General features: G+C 33.2%; 1 protein-coding gene and 1 non-coding gene across 2 annotated transcripts in view; both read right to left on the minus strand.

Annotated features, from left to right (window-relative positions):
• LOC149426152 (neuropeptide CCHamide-2 receptor-like) overlaps positions 1 to 20,380 on the minus strand; it is a 176,324-nt gene that overhangs the window by 147,000 nt on the left and 8,944 nt on the right. The window lies entirely within an intron of this gene.
• On the minus strand, positions 2,067 to 2,139 carry TRNAV-AAC (transfer RNA valine (anticodon AAC)). The gene has a single exon. It is a non-coding gene; the product is annotated as a tRNA-Val (tRNA).

Consider the following 20,380-nt stretch of genomic DNA (forward strand, 5'->3'; position numbering starts at 1 on the left):
CATAATTATTACAAGACGTTTTATGCACACTCACAACTAAAAATTATTCGTAAATTACTTATTCATAGATGGCGCTAATTTGATTATTTTAAGAAAAAAATCTTTTTGCAAGTTATGCTCTAATATTATATTCAAATAATATAAAGAGGATACGGCACGATTTTGTGAAAAAATACTTATTACAATACAATTATATTATTTCCTTCATAAAAGTGCACCCAGATTTCAGGATGACCGGATAAATCATCACAATGATAATTCATCACATCTTTAAAAAGCTATATAAAGTCATGGAAAGTGATGAAACAAAAACATTATTAACTGGGTTAAGTAGGTTAGGTGAGGTTAGGTTAGGTTAGGTTAGGTTTAATTTTTTTTCATCGTTTCTAATGACTTTATATCACTTTTTAAAGGTGTGTTGAATTGTCACTCTGTTGAGTTATCATGGAACCGATTTCAGGTACACTAGAATTCACAACCCCAAAACTTTACTATGAACAATTCATAACCCCGAGCAACGCAGGTACATGTCATCGTAAATAAGTTGGATAGAATGTCAGGAGTCAGGAGTCAGGAGTCGTTCAGTTGCTCATACTACGTGAAATTGTGGGGAGGCCTGCAACGACCCGAAGCCGCCGTATATTATTTGATCGATCACTTTTATAGCGCAGTTTGGTGAAAAATCACCTTGAGTGCGCAAGCAGCGCTAAAAGGGGACTCCTGGAATTGCCTTTTCATAATAATGGGTCCATTGAACAGAATGGGTTCCTATTCCAAACCCTTACCAATTCTGTCAAATAATGGTATAGGAAATGCATAGGGTTGCCATATTCGGCCAGGGTCTCGTCGCGCGTCGGGACGTTTCAGGATGGAGCAAATAAATTTTTTGTAATACTTAAACAATTTCTTTATTTTATAATAAGTAAGTAAATATGTTTGTTTTATATGTTACTTTAATTGGTACTAGCAGAAGTACTTGGCTGGCCATACTTTTCAGAAGATTTCGCTTTTCTCAACAATTCTGGGTAGGTACCTTTTAACATAATTGTAGAACTCTGTACAAGTCATGTTATAATTGACTTGACACTGTAAAATCGACTCCACAGTCTCTGGGCTATGGGACGCACGGAAAATTAAAATTTGCATTTCGTAATTTCAATCGGGACATTTAAGGCTTTTGTCGGGACGTCGGGACAGATAGCTCAATAAAGGTGACAGTCCCGATATATCGGGACGGATGGCAACCCTAGAAATGCATAACGTGAAAAGATTCTACCCACCTAATCGAACATTTATAATTGAATAAGATAATACTAATAAATCTTAATGAAACAGAATAAGACACAGATAAATAAAAAAGGTTAAGGTCTCAACTCAAATCAAATAGCCGGGTTATTAATACCTCGGTCTCAGCCTAGTGAGGTGGTTTATACCAAAAAGATGTACGTGTTCCTAGTTAATTATTCGTTTTTGGTTAACTAGGCCGAAACTGGATTCGATGGAGAGAATATAATACATTAACGTTCGAAATTCGGTTTCGGCTGAAAATTTGTTTTCGGTCTGTCACTTCATATAATAGCCTCGGTGTCGGTTATTTCCCCTCCAATAAGCTTCAAGTTATTCAAAACGATGATGGAACTAGACGGTGCACGGGTCTGACGCGACGGTGGACAGTTTTTAGGCCCCCCTTACCTGGAACGCGCCCAGGTACGTTTTTACTAATACAAGGCGGGCCTATATTATTAGGCATTGACATTGCTTTCAGATTTGTTTCAAACTTATTATATTTTTAGAGATTTATAGATCATTATGTTTTTATGGGTGATGAATCATAACATGTACCACGATAATAAAAATATTGATTCAGAAAATAAAATTCTCCGTTATCATTTTCTCGAAAAAAATAAGTACAAGAGAGGCCTCTAGCGGACACAATTTGAATTAGGTTAAAAAAAACAGACGTTTATTGGTGATAGGATAGTAATATTATTACTTCAAAAACATGTAAATACCTAAATAATAATATATTTTTTTATAAAATTTTATAAAATACAAATTCAAAGAAATGTTTCCGCCCGGGATCGAACCGGGGGCCTTCCGCGTGTTAGGCGGATGTGATAACCACTACACCACGGAAACCAGATGACAAACCGGCGCTACAATTAAATTATATTTAAAAAATCGGCTCGAAAAAAGCACATTCTGCGATATCTATAATTGGATTACGGTCAATCAAATAATAAGTCTGGTTATCTGGTTCAGGACTTCTCAAACTATGAGGTCTTGATCTTCATTGGAGAGGGAGTCACAATCCTTATCGATGAGGCGACGAGTAAAGAGGAAATAAATTTATGTAAGTACCTACCGGACTTATCTGTTTTATGTGAATACCGCACAAGAGACCCAAGTCTCCGAACCCAGTGGGATCATGATATCCACAATTAGGGAATGTTTTGTTGTTGCAAAGAGTGGGGAATGATGGGAGATGGGAAGAGAAAGGTCAGGAAGTACCTAAGCTATTCAGATTTGATCATCAAACACGGCCGTTTCGTCCTGGATATGGTTTTATGCGATTTCCCATATTTCCACAGGTGAATGCGGAGGAATTCCCTAGTTATGTAGTATACAGCCGCTGTCGGCTGCTGGTGATGCTGAAGCTGAAGAATATGATGCTCTAATACATGCAATTTTCGTAGGGTCTTTAGGTAAAAAAAAATTTCCCTACCGAGAAAACACAAGGCCTCTAAGTAGATAATAAATAGCTAGGTAACATTGTAAACACCCGAATGAGGCAAAAATTGTGAGGTACAATAAAGAGATCATTAACTTTAAATTCAGCAAATTTAAATGATTTACGACTTCGTGGATAATGAGAATCTAGAAAATCAAAAAAATCAAAAAAAATCAAACACGGTTAATGGCTTACCAACCAACTTGTCGATTCTGAAAGGTCACCCTTAACTAGGCAGACACTGGGAGTATCTGCTTCTAATACCTAAGATATTTTTGTTTGTTTGGTGATCACGTCTAACATACGATACATTTGTAAACCATCGTTGTGATATTTATTTTTCCTTTGTGAGTTTGTTTGAATACTTTCAGGGTTTTAAAAAAAATATATTTTTATAATATCTGAAGATCCCGTTGAGCTTTATTCTGCTTTGAGGGATGGGAAAAGGGGTTTGGTGTTGATTTTTAGACAGCCTTAATTTTGTTTTGAAAGTCAAGTCTCCAAATTTCATTAATCTTGGAATATAATCGTATATATTTATATGAAAAAATCATAGCTTACCCACAGACACTGATAGAAAATAGAAAAAGAAGATTAAGTTATATATTTGGATTTTTTCGCGCGAAGCTACCACAAATATGATAATATATAAAAGAATACCAAATGTATACTATTGCCAAAATTTACGACTAATTTGGAACAACTTTATCAATGGTGTGAACAGATGCTTTATTGTTGAACATTCAGAAATACGATTTACCAAAACTCGTTATAAAATCTCACATGAATATACATTATAATATATCAAATTAATACCAGCGTCACAAATTCGTGACTTGGATGTAATATTCGATGAAAACTTGTTATTCATTGCATACATCAACTTTATAACTAATAAGGCTTTAAAGATGCTTGGCTTCCTTTGCAGAACTTTGACTGATTTTAAAGCCTTAGATTGTATGAGAACCCTCTATTCTTCATCAGTCAGAAGTCAAATGAAATATAATTCACCTATTTGGTCTCCTTTATATAAAGTTCACTCTAACAATATAGAAAGACTTCAGTACAAATTTCTTAGGTACGTAAATTTTAAGCTTAGAATTCCAAATAAATGCATAAATTATGTTGGTTTGATGAATCAAGTGCATCTAATAAGACTGCCTGACAGGAGAATTATGTCAGACCTGGTTGTGTTACACAGAGTCATTAACAACTTAATTGATAGTCTTGCCATCGTTGCCACTTTATTCCATAGACCGACTAGGAAAACAAGACAAAATATAACATTCTTCTGCAATACATAAACAACCAACTACCAGACACACTCACTAACCAATAGGATGCATGATCTGGGCAACAAGTTTGGGGTATTATTGATATATTTATTGACTCCATTTATAGAATCATGTATCAGCACTTTGTGGAATCCTATAAATTAGAGTAGCTTTGGTTATATAGTTTTAGTGATTAGTCTATATACATATAGTATTGTTCTAGTTTCTATATTATTTTATGTTTGAATAATGTTCGAAATGTTTGACTAATATTGTTTGATATTTGGTTTATCAGTTTACTGTTATAGCATGATTTAATTTTTTTATTTATAATTTTCAATAGATAAATTCTGTTGTTAAATTTCATGTAAATGCCCGGCTGGGCGTAAAACAAAATAAAATAAAATAAAAAAATACAAAAAAAATGTTCATTGAGGGTTTATTTTTTTCCAGATGTAGATTAAAAAAACTATTGAGAACAACTGTTATAGATCGTATATTTGTCGCTATGTAAATGTACCAACTCGATTCACACCTGCTTATAACATTGTGTGCGCGGCACAGAGCAGCGTTTCATAGTGAAAGTTAATTAGAATAAAAATCTAGTTTCCTAGTTGCGACCTTGGCTATTAGCTGATTTTAAAGATTTTAAATTTGTATTGGTTTGACTGAGGATTAAAACTTCCTCCCCAGGGACTGGGGTCGATTAAATGAATTTAAAACTTTAAAATAAATAGATAAATATTTGACTGAGAATTGAACCGTCCTCCCATGGACTGGAGTCAACCGCGTTATAACTGCGTCAAATCCCGATTGGGTAGGACAGACATTTATTTCGTATATTGTACATTGTAATGTCAAGCAATTTCTGAGAAATGCTTTTATGTCCGCGGTGTACGCGTGATTACCACAAAATTAAAATAATATGATAGAATGTATTGTCATCGACAACGAGTCTATCTGCCGAGTTTGAGCTCGATCGGATGTTGGAAAGTAGGTTAATTTCCACTTTCAAGATGTTCATTAATTCATTCACCGAAACTAAAGAGAAATTCAATGAAGGTATTTAAAAATAATAGTTTTCTGCATCTTTCAGAAGTACCTACCAATTTTGAAAATTTTCACCTGTATCTCAGTTGCGTCGGTAGGATAGATATTTTTAAATCACAAAAATGATTTAGAAGTATTTGTTGATTATCTGACTGGTATTGACAATCACGGCCAAAAGAATTATCTTGATTCATTTTTGAGTTATTTTGCCGTGTTGCACTTTTTCCTTCGTCAGCCAACGTTTCAGACAGCGTCGCACTGTCCATCATAGGTCAGATGTATAAATTGTGGTGAAGTGTGTGTTTATGTAAGTCGAAGTGATTTCGTGTTGCGTGCGTTTATCCTCTTAGGGCCGGTATTTTAATATAATTATAAATGGTGACATTTATGTGGTTTTCGGTGTTTAGTTTTGGTGTAGTCATCAAGCACCGGACATCGAGACAATTTTACAAATAACGATGTTTTTATTACTCTTGGCGTCATAAGTAATGTGTGAAAAAAGTATTTTTTATTCGGGTTGGAAAAAATTTTAAGTCCCATTCCACTCGTACCTACAAATTACCTACGAAAGGACAATTTTATGGTTTACGAAGTAATTAAAACGTAAATAAAAAACAACATCTCTTCCTAATGTTTATATTTTTACCCCTTTACATGGGCGTGTTTTAGATTTTGTGCAGCTGAGAAACAACCATTTACTTTACATTAAGGATGGGTTGTTTCAGAGAATCTGAGCAATTCTTCAAATTACAAACTTAATTTTCAAGTTATGTCAGGTAACTGGCCTAAAATGATATAATAACAGTACTTGAACAGGAATTTCACAGAACCCGAAAATGAACGTTGAAAATTGATGAATTGTTCAAACAACCCATCCTTAGGGTTAGTTATCGTTGTGTAGGATTTAAAACACGTTTATTAGTAAGTCCTAAATTCTTACTATATATTGTTTACCGATTATTCAAAATAATGTATTGGTTACCATGAAACAGGCAGTTGCCTAGCATGGTGTAGTGATTCAATGTCTCGATGCCTTGTAAATGTCTATTAAAAAATGTATTTTATAAATTTAAAAAATATTTTATCGACATCTATATATATTATAGTAAGCGAAAATAGTGCTGTAATGTTATTTTTGGTTTCATTCAATACTGTCTGCATAGTACAAAGTTATTATAATATGTTTCCCTCATATAAGAAAATGGTTTTTTATGTCACAATTTTTTTTAGATAATAATAATAATAATCATAATATCTTTATTCAATAAATTTGCAACTATGAACATGTAAATATCTAGAATACATAAAAAATTACAAAAAGTTGAGGGTTCTTATTATAATGTAAATAATAGAAATGTTAATGTTTATCATAGCCCGCCTCACTAGGCTTAGCCTGTGTTGAGGCAGCTATCTACCAAGTTTATTTATAGTACTATAACGTACCTACAAATATATAAAAATACGAACACTCAATAGTTAGGTAGCATCAATATCAATACATCATTTACCAAGTTCGTTTATAGTCGTAATAATATACCTACAATTATATGAAAATACATACAATAATTAGGTTACATCAAAAACTGCGAATTTGGATGAGTGCGCCGGTAAAGGCCCTTTCATTACTTTTGATCCAAATTTTTACGCTATCCTTGAAATTTTTTTGTGAATGACATATTTTAATTTTATCAGGAAGAATGTTGTAAAGTCTTGTCGCAAGATATCTAAAATTCCGTTGACCAAAAGTAGTGTGCGTTACAGGAATTTGAAGTACCTAAGTCTTTGTTATTGCTTCGAGTACAGCGAGTAAGAGATCTTTTTTCATAGTATGTATGTATATTTGTGTATAGGTGAGTGAATATTGTTTTTGCGTATGTCTGCCGAACATCAAACACATTCAAAATATTAAAGATTAAGTTCGAGTCAGTTATTAGAGGAAGCCTAAGAATTATTTTTATAATAGTTTTCTGTGCCTTTATGATTGGGTCTAGTGCAGATGAAGTTTTAAAGATGGAATGGAAAGGTGTCATAGTGGAGCAAATTCATACGTTATATTGTACCCTTCGACTCCAAATAACCTTAGGAATTGCTGATAAGGTCTGTCGGGTGCGTCCTGCCACACACACCTGTATGTGGGACGCTATTAGAAAAAGGTTTAAGGCGATGCCATACGTAGTAATGCAAAATCATATGTTTTTGATTTGAAAATTTGGTCGCCTAGAAATGTTTAAGATGCTTTAATTAAATACTGCGAGTAGAATACATCTTGGCCTTTGAAATAATCGAGTATTTTTGAAGTGAAACTTCTTTACGCGCGTCATGCAATTTCGAGGACCGGAGTAAAACCGACTCATGACCGTCACGAAAAACCGTGATCATTTCGCTATAGAAGCCTAGCTAATATTATATACCTAGTTTAGGTCACTCTCCAAACTCAGCTTCGCGGTCTAGAGGCAGAGCGCCCGACTCTCGTCGTGAAGAACCGAGGTTCGATCCCCGCTTTAACTATTTTTTTTTCTTTTTGTGATTTTTTTAATACGAGGAAAAGTGATAAAATGCTCTCGTGCTGCGACTTTTAGATATTTTGACTATATGATATTTTGGTAGAAATATAGCTTACAAATCGAGCCGGTAGAGTCGCTCGGTATTTTGATTAATTATTTTTATTTTGAATCATTAAAATTACTAATCAAGGCCGATAACGCGACTAATTACCCTCGCAGACGTGCGTGACAAGTTTTTTTAGTAAAAAACACAGTCGTAAGTGAGTTTTTAAAAATTTAGAAATGTTTTTCAAATTCAGACTCCATACGGGTATGAAACTGTTTAAACACGATAGATCTTTTCCAAAACGGACAAATATACGGAAATATTTTGAAAAACGACAGATATGACTTCACACTGCCGATATATCTTCGATTTGACCCTATATAAAGCGTTAACGAGACGTTATGTGATAGGAGTACACGTTGTATACGCGGTTCTCGTCGCGCGAGATACCTCTCCTCGCGGTCTAGAGGCAGAGCGTTTGACACTCGTTATTTATTTATTTATTGTTTATTTGCAAAAACAGTATGAACCAGAACATTGCAATATCGATAATTAACATTTACAAAAAAGTGAATAACAAATAGGTACATTTACAAGTGGGACAAAGAAAAAAGTTTCAAATTTAGATTTACAATTTTAAGTATTGAATAATAATATTTCACGTTGAAATACGTTGTAGGACATGTGGAAAATATCCACATTTCCTGCGAGGCAGTTAATTAACCTAGTGATTCTTCCCAAGGGCATCACCATTGGTAAGTTAGTTCTGCACCTAGGAAGAATCAAAAGCCTGTGTTGGCGGCCTCGCGCGAAATTATCCGGGACATAAAATCCTATTTTAGCCAGAATGTCTGGTATTGATACTAAACCGTTTAGTAGCTTATACGCCATCAGGAGTAATGCAACATCCCTTCTTTAACTAAGGCTGCATATACCCAGCATTCCCGAGATAAATGCTGTTGGAAACAGCCATGGGTAATAACCAAACTCTCTCATGTAGAGGTATCGTAAAAACTTTTTTTGTATCTTCTCGACCATTAGTACATAGACAGTGTCCTCTGGCCCCCATACCTGAGATCCATTCTCGAGAATGCTACGCACTAAGCTAAAGTAAAGCAGCCTTATTACTGCAAGGTTGGTCAAGTCTTTCGAATTGTGTATGACAAAACCCAACATCTTAGTGGCTGATTTACAGATCTTTTCAATATGAGCGTGAAATGTTAAGCGAATGTCGTACACAATTCCCAAGTCCTTGCAAGTCACCATGTGCTTCAGTGACGTATCTTTCATTTTGTAATTAAAATATATGGTCTTGTGTGCCCTTGTAAAGCACATCACTGAACATTTTTGGAAGTTGAACCCAAGTTTGTTATCAATACTCCAGTCAATAATTGCATCGATATCTTCCTGGAGCTTTCTACAGTCTTCTATCGATCTTATTCTCAGAAAGAGTTTGATGTCATCGGCAAAAAGTAGAAAACGGACGAATTTAATCTTTCCCTGAATATTGTTTATAAGAATTAAAAACAATAGGGGTCCTAAATTGGATCCCTGCGGCACACCAGAATTTGTAGGTTATGCAGGATCCGGGTTCGAATCCCGTATTTTTATAACTTTTAATTTTTTTATCACATGCTACTTATAAATATGTCAATATTAGGAATCTAGTTAAACGTTCATTTGTTAACAACACGTCTATAAATAAATTTATGCTTTTTAAAACTATCATGTACAGCATTCTGAATAATAATAATATGAAATGAAAAGAGAGAGAGAGGAATACTTAAAGTTTCACTTCCGTCGTGCGTGGGCTTACCACACACTGTATTTTTTTTGTAACGTGACTTTACTTAATAAATAAATTTTACTCAGAATTAAATGAAGAAATTCTTTTCTTTTAAAAATCGGATTTGAGAGATGCGTATTTAGAAAAATAAGATTATATAATAAGCTACGTTCATTGTTCATCTACCAAACCATGTGTTACGTGATTCCATGGATACAATTTTGCCGACCCATAACACATAATAGGATACATGCGCCCTACGACCAGGTACTGAAAGTAATATTATTATCATTTCGTCGTCACATTTTACGATAAACACAACGTGTCTTTTCAGAAGTCAGCGTATTCCTAATACGGAAAAGCGACGTTGTATCTTATTATGTTACGCTAGACGTCATTTTGTTTACCGTTGTTTTTACATTTACATAACACGTAAAACAATCAGGATGTAATATTTCTCATTAGTCAGAGAAATACACTGAAATATGCTTCGCAAGTTTGGAAGCCGCAGAATAAACAATACATCAATTGCATAGAACGTATTCAAAACAAAATTATAAACTAACTCAACTTAAAATTCAACAATAACTTTCAATGTAAATTTCAATCTTTGTTACAAAGGCGAACAGTAGGTGATTTAACATTTCTACGCACTGTGGCGATTTTCTGTCCATAATTAATTTAAACATACCTTTGAGTCGTACCCACCATGCAGCACTATTCTACACGTCTAACTGCAAAACAAATACAACAGCTGATTCTACAATCAACAATGCTCTTCATACCTTCAGTAATATTTCTTTAAATTCTAACATCGCAATGTAATTACTTAGGACGGGTTGTTTCGGAGAATTTGAACAATTCATCAAATTTCAACGTTCATTTTCAAATTCTGTGAAAGATTTTTTCAAGTTCTGTTTTTATTTCAGTTTTCTCAAGCAACTAGCCTATAATGATATAATAACAGAACTTGAATAGGACTTTCACAAAACCCGAAAATGAACGTTGAAATTTGATGAATTGTTCAAATTCTCCGAAACAATCCGTCCTTAAAGTACCTACCATAAATCAGAAATTACAAGGAAACATAAAGGTACCTACCAACCATGATTTATTATATATGCGTTATATTGTATCACTTCCATTGTAACATAATATGTATTTGATTTTGAAATGAAAATTTGCTTAGTTCCTACCGTCATTTACCCAGTTTTTACATTTCCCCGACCATCACCTTACTGAAAAAGTATAATGCATAATATCGTTGAAAAGTAAAAAGAAGGAAGTTGACTATCTTGGTTCATAATATCGCTTTTTAAGTACTCATTAACTTTGTTGTGGCTCTAATTACGTATCCCGGTGGAACTCACTATATTGTGATTGTGTTGTGCTCCTTCGCAAAGATTCAGTGGTAAGTGATTGATCATCCGTTTTCCATACATTGTTAATTCTTACAAATACACATACCAGATTCCAGCAAACACCAATTAATTTGGTTTCTTTTTGATTGTTAACAGTCCATTTTTTAATGCATCTGAATGTCTAATTCGTAAAATGTTTCGGATTCAACAAAATGTACTGATTTTTCTCTATAATATTAATTAAACAAACCTTGATCTTTCACGCTAATTGGATTAAAATGTATTTTAGTCCTGTCTCGTAATATCGGAGTTCGGTAACATCGAGGCAATTTGAAATCATTAGACTGTAGCACGGAATAGTTCAGTACAAATGCATTCGTACCAGTCACCCAAATGTCATGTCAAGGTGTGGCATAAATGTACGTTATCTCTATGGGTGTGGAACATCCATCACCGCGCTTTAAATCAATGGATTATCGACTATTCTTGGTATATTGCACAGACATATGTCTATGGTATATTGGCATTTGATTCCCAGTGTTTGGCTTCAAAGAAAACCACGCATAAAAAGAAAAGCGATTTTTCAAATGCGCAAAATTAAATAATTTTTAGTGATTTTCAAATAGTAATTTTACTGTAATTATTTATTTCAAAGCATAAAATAACAATGCAATGCAAGAAATACTTCATTCTATTTAGCGGTCAAGTTTTATCAAATAATATACTAGTGGTTAGAGGCGTTGTCCCGGTAAGACAGAAATTATGGGTTCGATTCCTAGTTGAGACAGTTACCATTTTCTATTTTTCTGTGTGTTATTCTGTTTCATGTTTCGGTTAGAATTATATTATTATATTCTTCTTCGGTAATATATTACATTGATTGAAAAGTTAAAAGAATAGTTGATCAGTCCTCATACCTCTTCCTTCCCAAAACTTCCCCTCCTTCCTTTCCCTAAAAATACCCACCTCACAGCATCCCCAAATATGAAATAGGCCCTGAGGGAAATTGTTGCTATCAGTGACTCATAAATAAAAAAAACACTAAGAGCTGTAAAAAAACTTTTGAAGGTTTTATACGTAGAATTAATAAATAATATTTATTTATAATAATATTATAATGTAATATTTTCACATTTCGTCATTATATATTATCAAGGCAAATGCAGGTTCATGAACACGTGTTTTCCGATATATTAGGAATTTACTAATAGTTTATCCGGAAACAGCCTGAAATCCCGTTTTTAACCGGATTGCCAATAATTTGAAGAGATTCTTAATAAAGTTGCAATATTCATAATCTCCTATGTGCAGTATCGAATTGAACCTATAAGAAAAGTTTTTATTTTCAATAAATTAAGTCGGAGCTTAATGCCAAATCACTATTTTGATTAATCTTTATAACGAATTGGTGTACATTATGAATACCAAAAAATATGCTTTATATAAATTGAAGGTTTTCCTATCGTTTCGTTTGAGTAGAATACATATAAAAAAATAAATTACTCACTAAAAACTTACTAAAAATATAAATATAAACTATTAAAAAAAATATTTTCGAAATCTATGAACGCATAAAGGAAACAAATTTTAAAAAAATACAGTATTATAGCTAAGATTATTTGTGACAGTTTCACTTGATTAACTTTTTTGCTTTCCTATAAAATTATTTACAAAATAAATAAAAACCGGTTTTGTGCTTGAAATCGAACGTTTCTAGACTCAGTTTGTCAAGCGATTTTAACGCCTATTACACACAATATACGGTATAACAAGAATAATTATTAATAATTTTTGGCTTGTAGCTTCCTCTTAAAATGACGCCAGCCTACAAATAACACAGTTTTTTTTTTAATTTTACGCCCTAACTTTAATTCTTTGGTGTATAACATTGAATCCTGTTGAAATATTCATATAGTTAGTTTATATGAAAAAAAATGCCATCTGAATTGGACTATAGTGTAATATAACTGAAAAATCCACTCACTTCAAATACACGTCTTCGTAAGAGTACTTCTGCCTTGAATTCATACGAATGTTTGGTACTCCAATATAAATGGGGAATGTAAGCAACTCATTTCCGTGGAATAGGTGTTAGGTAATAGGTGTTATTTGTAAGCCGCTTGCCTCGCCAAATGGCTTTCCAGCGTCTATTGCCATTCACAATTCTATTAACATCTGAGAAGATTATTTAACATCAATTTTACGGATTTCACTTCCTCGAAATGTTACACATAGATTTTATAATATTATGTAGGGTTGGTGCTTGGTTGGGTGTTCAAAAATTGTACAGATAATCATGTTGCTGTATGTATTGAATTAATATTACTTGCTTTTGTTAAGGATTTGAGCTTTAAAAAAAATGTTCGGTAGAAGTAATTAAAATTTTTAAAAAAATGAGATTCAAGTAATGTGATTTGTAGATTTTTGTCTGTAACCTAACTGAGTTTTTGTAACTGGATGGTTCTCACGTAAGTGAAAACATCTGTAAAAACCCAGTATAAAAAAATTAAAGTATTTTTTTTATTTATTCTTAAATAAATTACAATTACAAAGGTATAGTACATTGTCTTCCACGCTAGGAGTTTACCTGTGCTGTGGAGGACTTTTTCAATTGTAAAGTTATATAATAGTAAACAATACAGTGAATAAATAAACAATATTAGAAGTAAAAGTAAAGTAAGTTGTTTTTTGTTATTTTTTTTAAATGTTTGATTTATGCAAAATTAACGTTCTTTAATTACATAGTCATACGGATCCGAGGTCTACCGAGTTGGTTATAAATGCTCAAGTTAAAATACAATAATTACTCAAGCCCTGATTATCAAATATCACCTTACGTAGCACTAGTAGTTTGCTACTTGTGGTGACGGTGTGGAGAGACTGATTCAGGGAGATCTTTTGACCTCTCCATCCGGTCTCTCTCGACCCATCGCCTTGCACCACAGTCAGTGGGAGGAAAAAATTCATACGTTCATTATTCTTGGACACATTGACCCCCAAATTCCTACCCACTCCTCATAACTTTTCCTTCCCAGAACTTCCTCTCCTTCCTCTCCCTAAAAATACCCACCTCACAGCATCCCCAAATATGACAAAGGCCCTGAGAGAAATTGTTATTATCAGTGCCTCCAGTGTGGAGCTAATGTAAAAAAAAACATTAAGACCTATATTTTTGTAACGGTAATTTTCTAGAAAAAAAAAGTTCAAAATGTTTATTTTATTATTAAAAGTACTATAAACGATACCAACAATATGAAATATGTCAAGATATTTTGCTCGGTTTACGAAAGAATCGCAGCATTTCCCTAGACACTAGGCACAGTTCGCCGGCCAGCCTCTCATCTCGAAGACTGTCGTCGCTTCTGTGGGTGATGAAGTAGCGTTTCCTTGCGGGTGACGTTCTTGTCATTAGGGTTCCAGCCCTCCTGACTAGGGTAAGCAAAACTGCCAAGACCTGGCACGAACGGTAAATTTAACATAATATCGGTAAATTTAATATAGCAATATCGGTATTGTGATTATTTCGTAATGAAGATAATACAAATGCAATAATAATACAAGTTGTTTAAATAATTTTCTATCGAAAGAGGAGTTAAAACGATCCCTCAAAATCATCAATATGCTTTACGTATCACAGTTCAAATCAGGAATTATTATTATTTTTGTACTTTTGAAAATTATAATTTTTTTTAAATTTTATTTTGCAATTAATTATATTCACACGTCATTATATTTTTATTATTTAATAGAATTTATTTTGATTAATATGCCTCCTACAATCTAGCTTAAATCTATCATTATTTTTTTAATGATAAACTAATGTTTATAAGACAAAGTTTTGATGCATAGCACAAAGGATAACAAATTATTATAAGCATTAATTACTCGCCCGAAATATCCATACAAATTGAAAATATCTCCCGAGTAAAAATAAATGTCACCGCATTCGCCGGCAAAAAATAAATGCCGCCTCGGCGGCATTTATTTTACGCGGGGGATATTTTCAATTTGTTGTTAGAGAATTTTGGTATTTTTATTTTGTTAAAATAAATTGATTATTCTGTGTATGAATCCAGGAAGTTCAAAAGGTAAATGTAATGTAAATGAGTGTAAATAACGTTATTTTAAATCACATCTATCTATTTGAGCTAGTGGTATAATTTATATTGATTCTGGAGTCAGTGAAGACATTTTTCACTTAATAATAATTTTTCACTTAATAATAATAAGGTACATTCATAATAAAATGCATTTTTAGATAAACAATAACCATATCCGGGAACAGTTAGAAAACAACATGGCCGCTCTGCTTGACTAGCCAACTTCTGATTGGTTGAAAGTGGATTTTGAACATTTAAACCCTCAACGGTAAATAGGAGATTGAACGAATAAGAACTAAAACATTGTTTCGTGAGAGAGAAAAAGCTGAAAATAGAGAAACTTAGCGATAGGCTAGTTAAAATATTGGAATTCATAAATCAGTTTTGTAAAAAAGTCTATTGAGCATTATAATTTTAAGGGAGCGTTAAAATTTGGGTAAATTTTACCGGTTTACCGAGAACCGCTAATCTACGCCCTGCTCAATATCTCACTGGGCCGGGAGAATTGCTTACTCCATACAATAATCCGTCTTAGCAGATGCCTTTGTCTCGGACATGGAAGCCCCAAATGCCTCTTTTAGGGGACAAGTCAAATGCTAATTTCTTGGATTTTCATCGGATTACTTAAATCTTCGCTTTATATCTCAGCCGATTTTTTTTAATTTACGGTAATATCGACGTTTTCGTAAAGCATTGTACAAATCATTTTTCAATATTCAAATGTCATTTCATTCGTGCGTAAATTTAATCTATTCAACGTTAGGGAATCATTCTATTCGATTTTTTTTAATTACGATAAGACAGATATTTTTGACATGTCTTAACAGGCTTAAATGGTTCGTGTTTGAATGTACTTGTGTGCACAGATAGGGGTTTGAAATGGTTCTAAATACTTTGGAACACCTGCCCGCATTTCCCTCTTACCCTGAGGTAGTCCTACAATACACCATTGTACCAACAAGAATCTCTTTAAAATTATTCTACTGTACAACAATAATTTAATGGACACTTCGCTTCAATTTCATATTTTAATTGAACAACTTGGAAGAAAGAAAAAAACCCAAAAAAACAACGGACACAGAGCCTAGTTATTGTTAATTTTTTGATGAAGCAGAAACCTGTGTGATATGCTTCACCCATAATTTTGAAGGTTTGAAATAACATTTTTTTTATACTTGACGTAAAAAATATCAGTTGTCACGTTTCGGTTAAATCAAATCAATATTCCACGTGCATAGAATATGGTGGGGAATATCCCAAGGTAATTGAAGTTCTTATGTTTCTCATAAATATCAAAGTATTTTGAAAATTTTCAAATAAAATGTTTTAAATACAAGTGTGAAACCACACAGGTTTTGGCCTAAACATTTATTAATTTATTTTTTATTCGGACAATCACTGTACATTATACTACAAGTTATACGGCACTAAATATTAACTTATACATAGTTTATGCACCTAAATCGTTTGTCTTAAAAATTTCGTTTGAGATGACAACTATTGTTCTGGATCCTTAATGACGTAAGAATGAGTAAGAATAACAAAAAATGTACAAATTATGTGGAGAGAAGAAGAGAAAACAATCAAATCAATAAGTAAATTTCAGTAAACCCGCAATGAATACGTCGGTATATACTTTGTAAACCAGTAAGCAAGCGGGAAACTGTTGAATCTACATGACATAATCTACCCAACAAGCTAATGACAATGCTTTGCCGCACGTTAACGGATATTAAACAGCTAATATATAATTAAACAGCTAATAACCCCCTAACGAACGTTTTTTTTCAAAATGACCCAAAAAATTTAGCTTCGGACACGTTTTAATCGAAAAAGAAAGGTCGAATGAAAAAAAACATCGGTCTCGTGCCTAACCTACAAGATACCGTGTATAATATTAAAATGTCAGCTTTATAAGGAGCACACCTACACATCCTTATAAAATGCATACTTATACAGTGTAATATAAATATGTTCATTATAGATAGCACGGAGAAAAGGATTAACGATGATTTATTAAAATCCTTTTAAAAAGGTGATAGAAGGACATTTCACAATATATCGTAACACGTGTTCATGCAACTGAGTTTATCCTGTAATTAATATAATTATAAAATGCGAAAAAAATAAAATTTTAATGAACACGTGTTCATCGTGATTTCGCCATAACACATTCATGTTTTACTGATAGTTTATTATAAAATCTGCCAATTCGTACATTAAAGCATGCAGTCCTGTTTATAACAGCAATTTTGATTAATTAGATTAACTAAATCAGCAATATTTTATATCAGTAAGTTTTCTCCGTGTGTTAACATAGCAGAGAAACTTATAACAGAATGAACAAGAAGCAGAAGAGAAAAGATCATTCAGTCTGATAAATCTAATATACCTACTTGCACATCGAAATTTCAAAATATTTACTCGACTTTTAACTTTTTAATTGACTTTTTTTCAAAATATTTAATTGGCTTTATACTTTATATCTACACCAAAATCAACCTGCTAAACCATTTCCAATGTGTTGTATTTACTATGTTATCGTAATTGTGTTATATCTCTGATTAATTGAGCAGATGTGAAGAAAAACGTTTCAAATTAATCCTCAAAGCCAAATCATGATTGATGATCATGACCGAACGTTCGGTTGTCTTTGGGATTGGTTAGAGGTCAGATCCAAATCTGATGGATCCGGGTGAATGGCTTTGCAAATACTTGTACATGTGGTATTACATTTAATTCATCAATGTAAACCCATTCATTCATTTAAACGAATATACACAATTTGTTCACCGTGAATCGAATCATTTGATTGTACACGCGTAAAGTGTATTAATGTATAATCAAACAAAATTTATCCTTTCCTTGAAGACTGGCAGAAAATTTAGTGATGGATCTATAAAATTATTTTATTACTTAGGAGTTCATGTCAACTATAGGAGTATAACCCTTTATTTTTATATAAAAAATAATCTTGCCCAAACTATTATAAACTATTATATTCAGTGTGTGGAGTCAAGAACTAGCAAATAACTTCAAATAATATTTTGATATGGAAACACATTTTTAGGGATCGCCACCCGAAAACAGAGCTCTCGCCAGTTTCGGTCAACGGCGGCCATTCCTGTTTCTCGAGTCCGACTTGGCAGTTGACAGTTCTTGGCTCCTAAAAAATCCTTCTGATAAAATTTCGTGTTATAGTGTAACGTATTTTCATTAAACATATAATTATCAAACTACATCTTTTTACTATCACAACACACATTAAATGGTCGGCGCTGTAAAGGTAAGTTATAGCCACCATAAGTGAAATATTTAAAAAAAACTTCGAAAGAGGTGTTTTGTGTCTATAGTTTAATTAAAATACAACTAATTTGAATTCTAAGTAAAACAGTCGTTTGTAATTTAAATATAAACCCATAAAATATATTTTTATTTATTCATTTAAAACTAGCTGTACCCTGCCACGCGTTGTTGTAGCTCAGTCTGTCTGTGCAGATAGAGAAATAATAGCGCGTTTTGCTTTAAAATCCAACAGATGGCGCTGAACATTTAAACATGTATTTGCGGCGCGTTCCAGAAGGGAAGATACTCTTAAGTATCGCCCTGGTGTAGGATCAACATTCTTAAAACGTTGCTTGAAATGGCTTTGGTCCGTGTTTGGTTACCAGATATGAATAACCAGGTAATTTCCCCATCTCCTTTTTCCTCATCTCCATCCCCTCCCCTTAACTCACAGATTTACAACATACCCCGATAGGGGTTGCCATAGTCTCACTGTTTTCCGATGGTTGGGAGCAGTTGGGACTCTTGTACGGTATTCACATAAAAATCAATTTCATCATATTTACGTAGCGGTAGGGCAAACATGTTACTGAATAATTATCATCCAATCACAAATAATTTTAATCATTCATTTTTAAAATCAAAACACAAATAAATAATGCCATATTCGTAATAATTTTATATTTTGAGTGAAACATAATATTCTATTTGGTTGGGTAATTTGACTCAAATACAAAAACTAAATTGTGTAAAAAAAATCATCCCGTTATTTTTTTTGTTTCTTCCTCTATTTCTATTTATAGATGCATTGAAAAATATTTTTATTTTGTTGTGATTGAGGATTGAATCTTCCTCCTCAGGGAATGGCTCTTAACTGCTATGAACAAAAATAACCCCTTACAGGAGGCCCTGAGGAAAATAATTTCCCTCAGGTCCTGTCATCTTTGAGGATGCGGTGTGGAGGGGTATTTTTAAAGAAATGAAGGAGAGGAATTTCTAAGAATGAAAGGGTATGAGGAATGAGTAGGAATTTAGGGATCAGTAGGAGTGACGGCGGCGCAAGGCGATGTGTCAAGGACCACCAGTTGTTTCAAAGGGTCTCCGTAAACCAGGCTCTCTCTATCTGGTACGCTACATAGTTAGTGGGAAGGCGCATCCTGAACACACCTCACCTGATATTTGACTGAGAATTTAACCTTCCTCCCCAGTAACTGGACTCAACTGCACCAACAACTGAGCCAAATCTCGATTGGGTAAAACCGACATTTATTTCATATAAGAACAGCTGTTATGTAATCCAATTTCAGAGGAATGCGTTAATGTCCGCGTGTGTAAGTCTGATTTCAAACAAATTGATAGAAATCATTGTCATCGACAACAAGTCAATTCAGCTCCATCAGATGTCGGAAAGTTGGTTAATTTCCACTTCCAATGTTTGCATTCATTCATCAACGAATACACGAGTGAAATTCAAATAGATAAATGTAAATAAAAATAGTCAGGATAGAAGCGATTGGATCTGACATATGTAGAATATTACTAATTAAAAGTGTTGTATACCAAGTGTTTCATGTTCATATAATTAATTATTGAAGAAGTTCAAATAGATGTAGTTAAAAAAAGGTCGTGCCACCGTTTTTCATGTTTACTCAATAAAACAATATATTATATTTTAAGCTTTCCTCTCAAAGTTTTCATTTCGAAATAGTAAATAATGTAGTGATAACATTAGACCTTGCCCTAATTAGGTTCGATTACCTTTCTTCATTATGACGACATTACAAGCAATGAACCATCCGTAGCTTTAAATATTTGTTTAGGCTACATAATACTCTAATAACGGGGGTTAGATCGACGCTCACATTTTAATTATTTCTGATGAACAAATTACTAAAATCTCAAAAGTTTCTAGACAGATCTCTGCGGATGGAAGTTATTATATTTAAGATTGATAAAAAACAGGACCTTACCATTAAAATATTTTATTTAAAACGGTATGGAAATTTTATGAAACGTATTTCAACTACAAAATTATCGGTAAGCACCAGGTTTTATTTTTCTAGACGATGAACTAGAAGCTCCCCGAGGAATCCCTCTAAAAACATTTGGGATTCTAACAATATGTATGTTCATCAGAAAGAATTGAAGTAAATCCCACGAAAAGTTCGACTTTCTAGGCCTGCCGGAGCAAAGTCGACCGTAGGTCCGTCCATTACTCGAATATTGTGTTTACACAACTTTAT

The sequence above is a fragment of the Hesperophylax consimilis genome, chromosome 1 (assembly GCF_061612785.1).
Source record: "Hesperophylax consimilis isolate HC1 chromosome 1, BYU_Hcon_1.0, whole genome shotgun sequence".
In the NCBI taxonomy this organism is placed as follows: domain Eukaryota; kingdom Metazoa; phylum Arthropoda; class Insecta; order Trichoptera; family Limnephilidae; genus Hesperophylax; species Hesperophylax consimilis.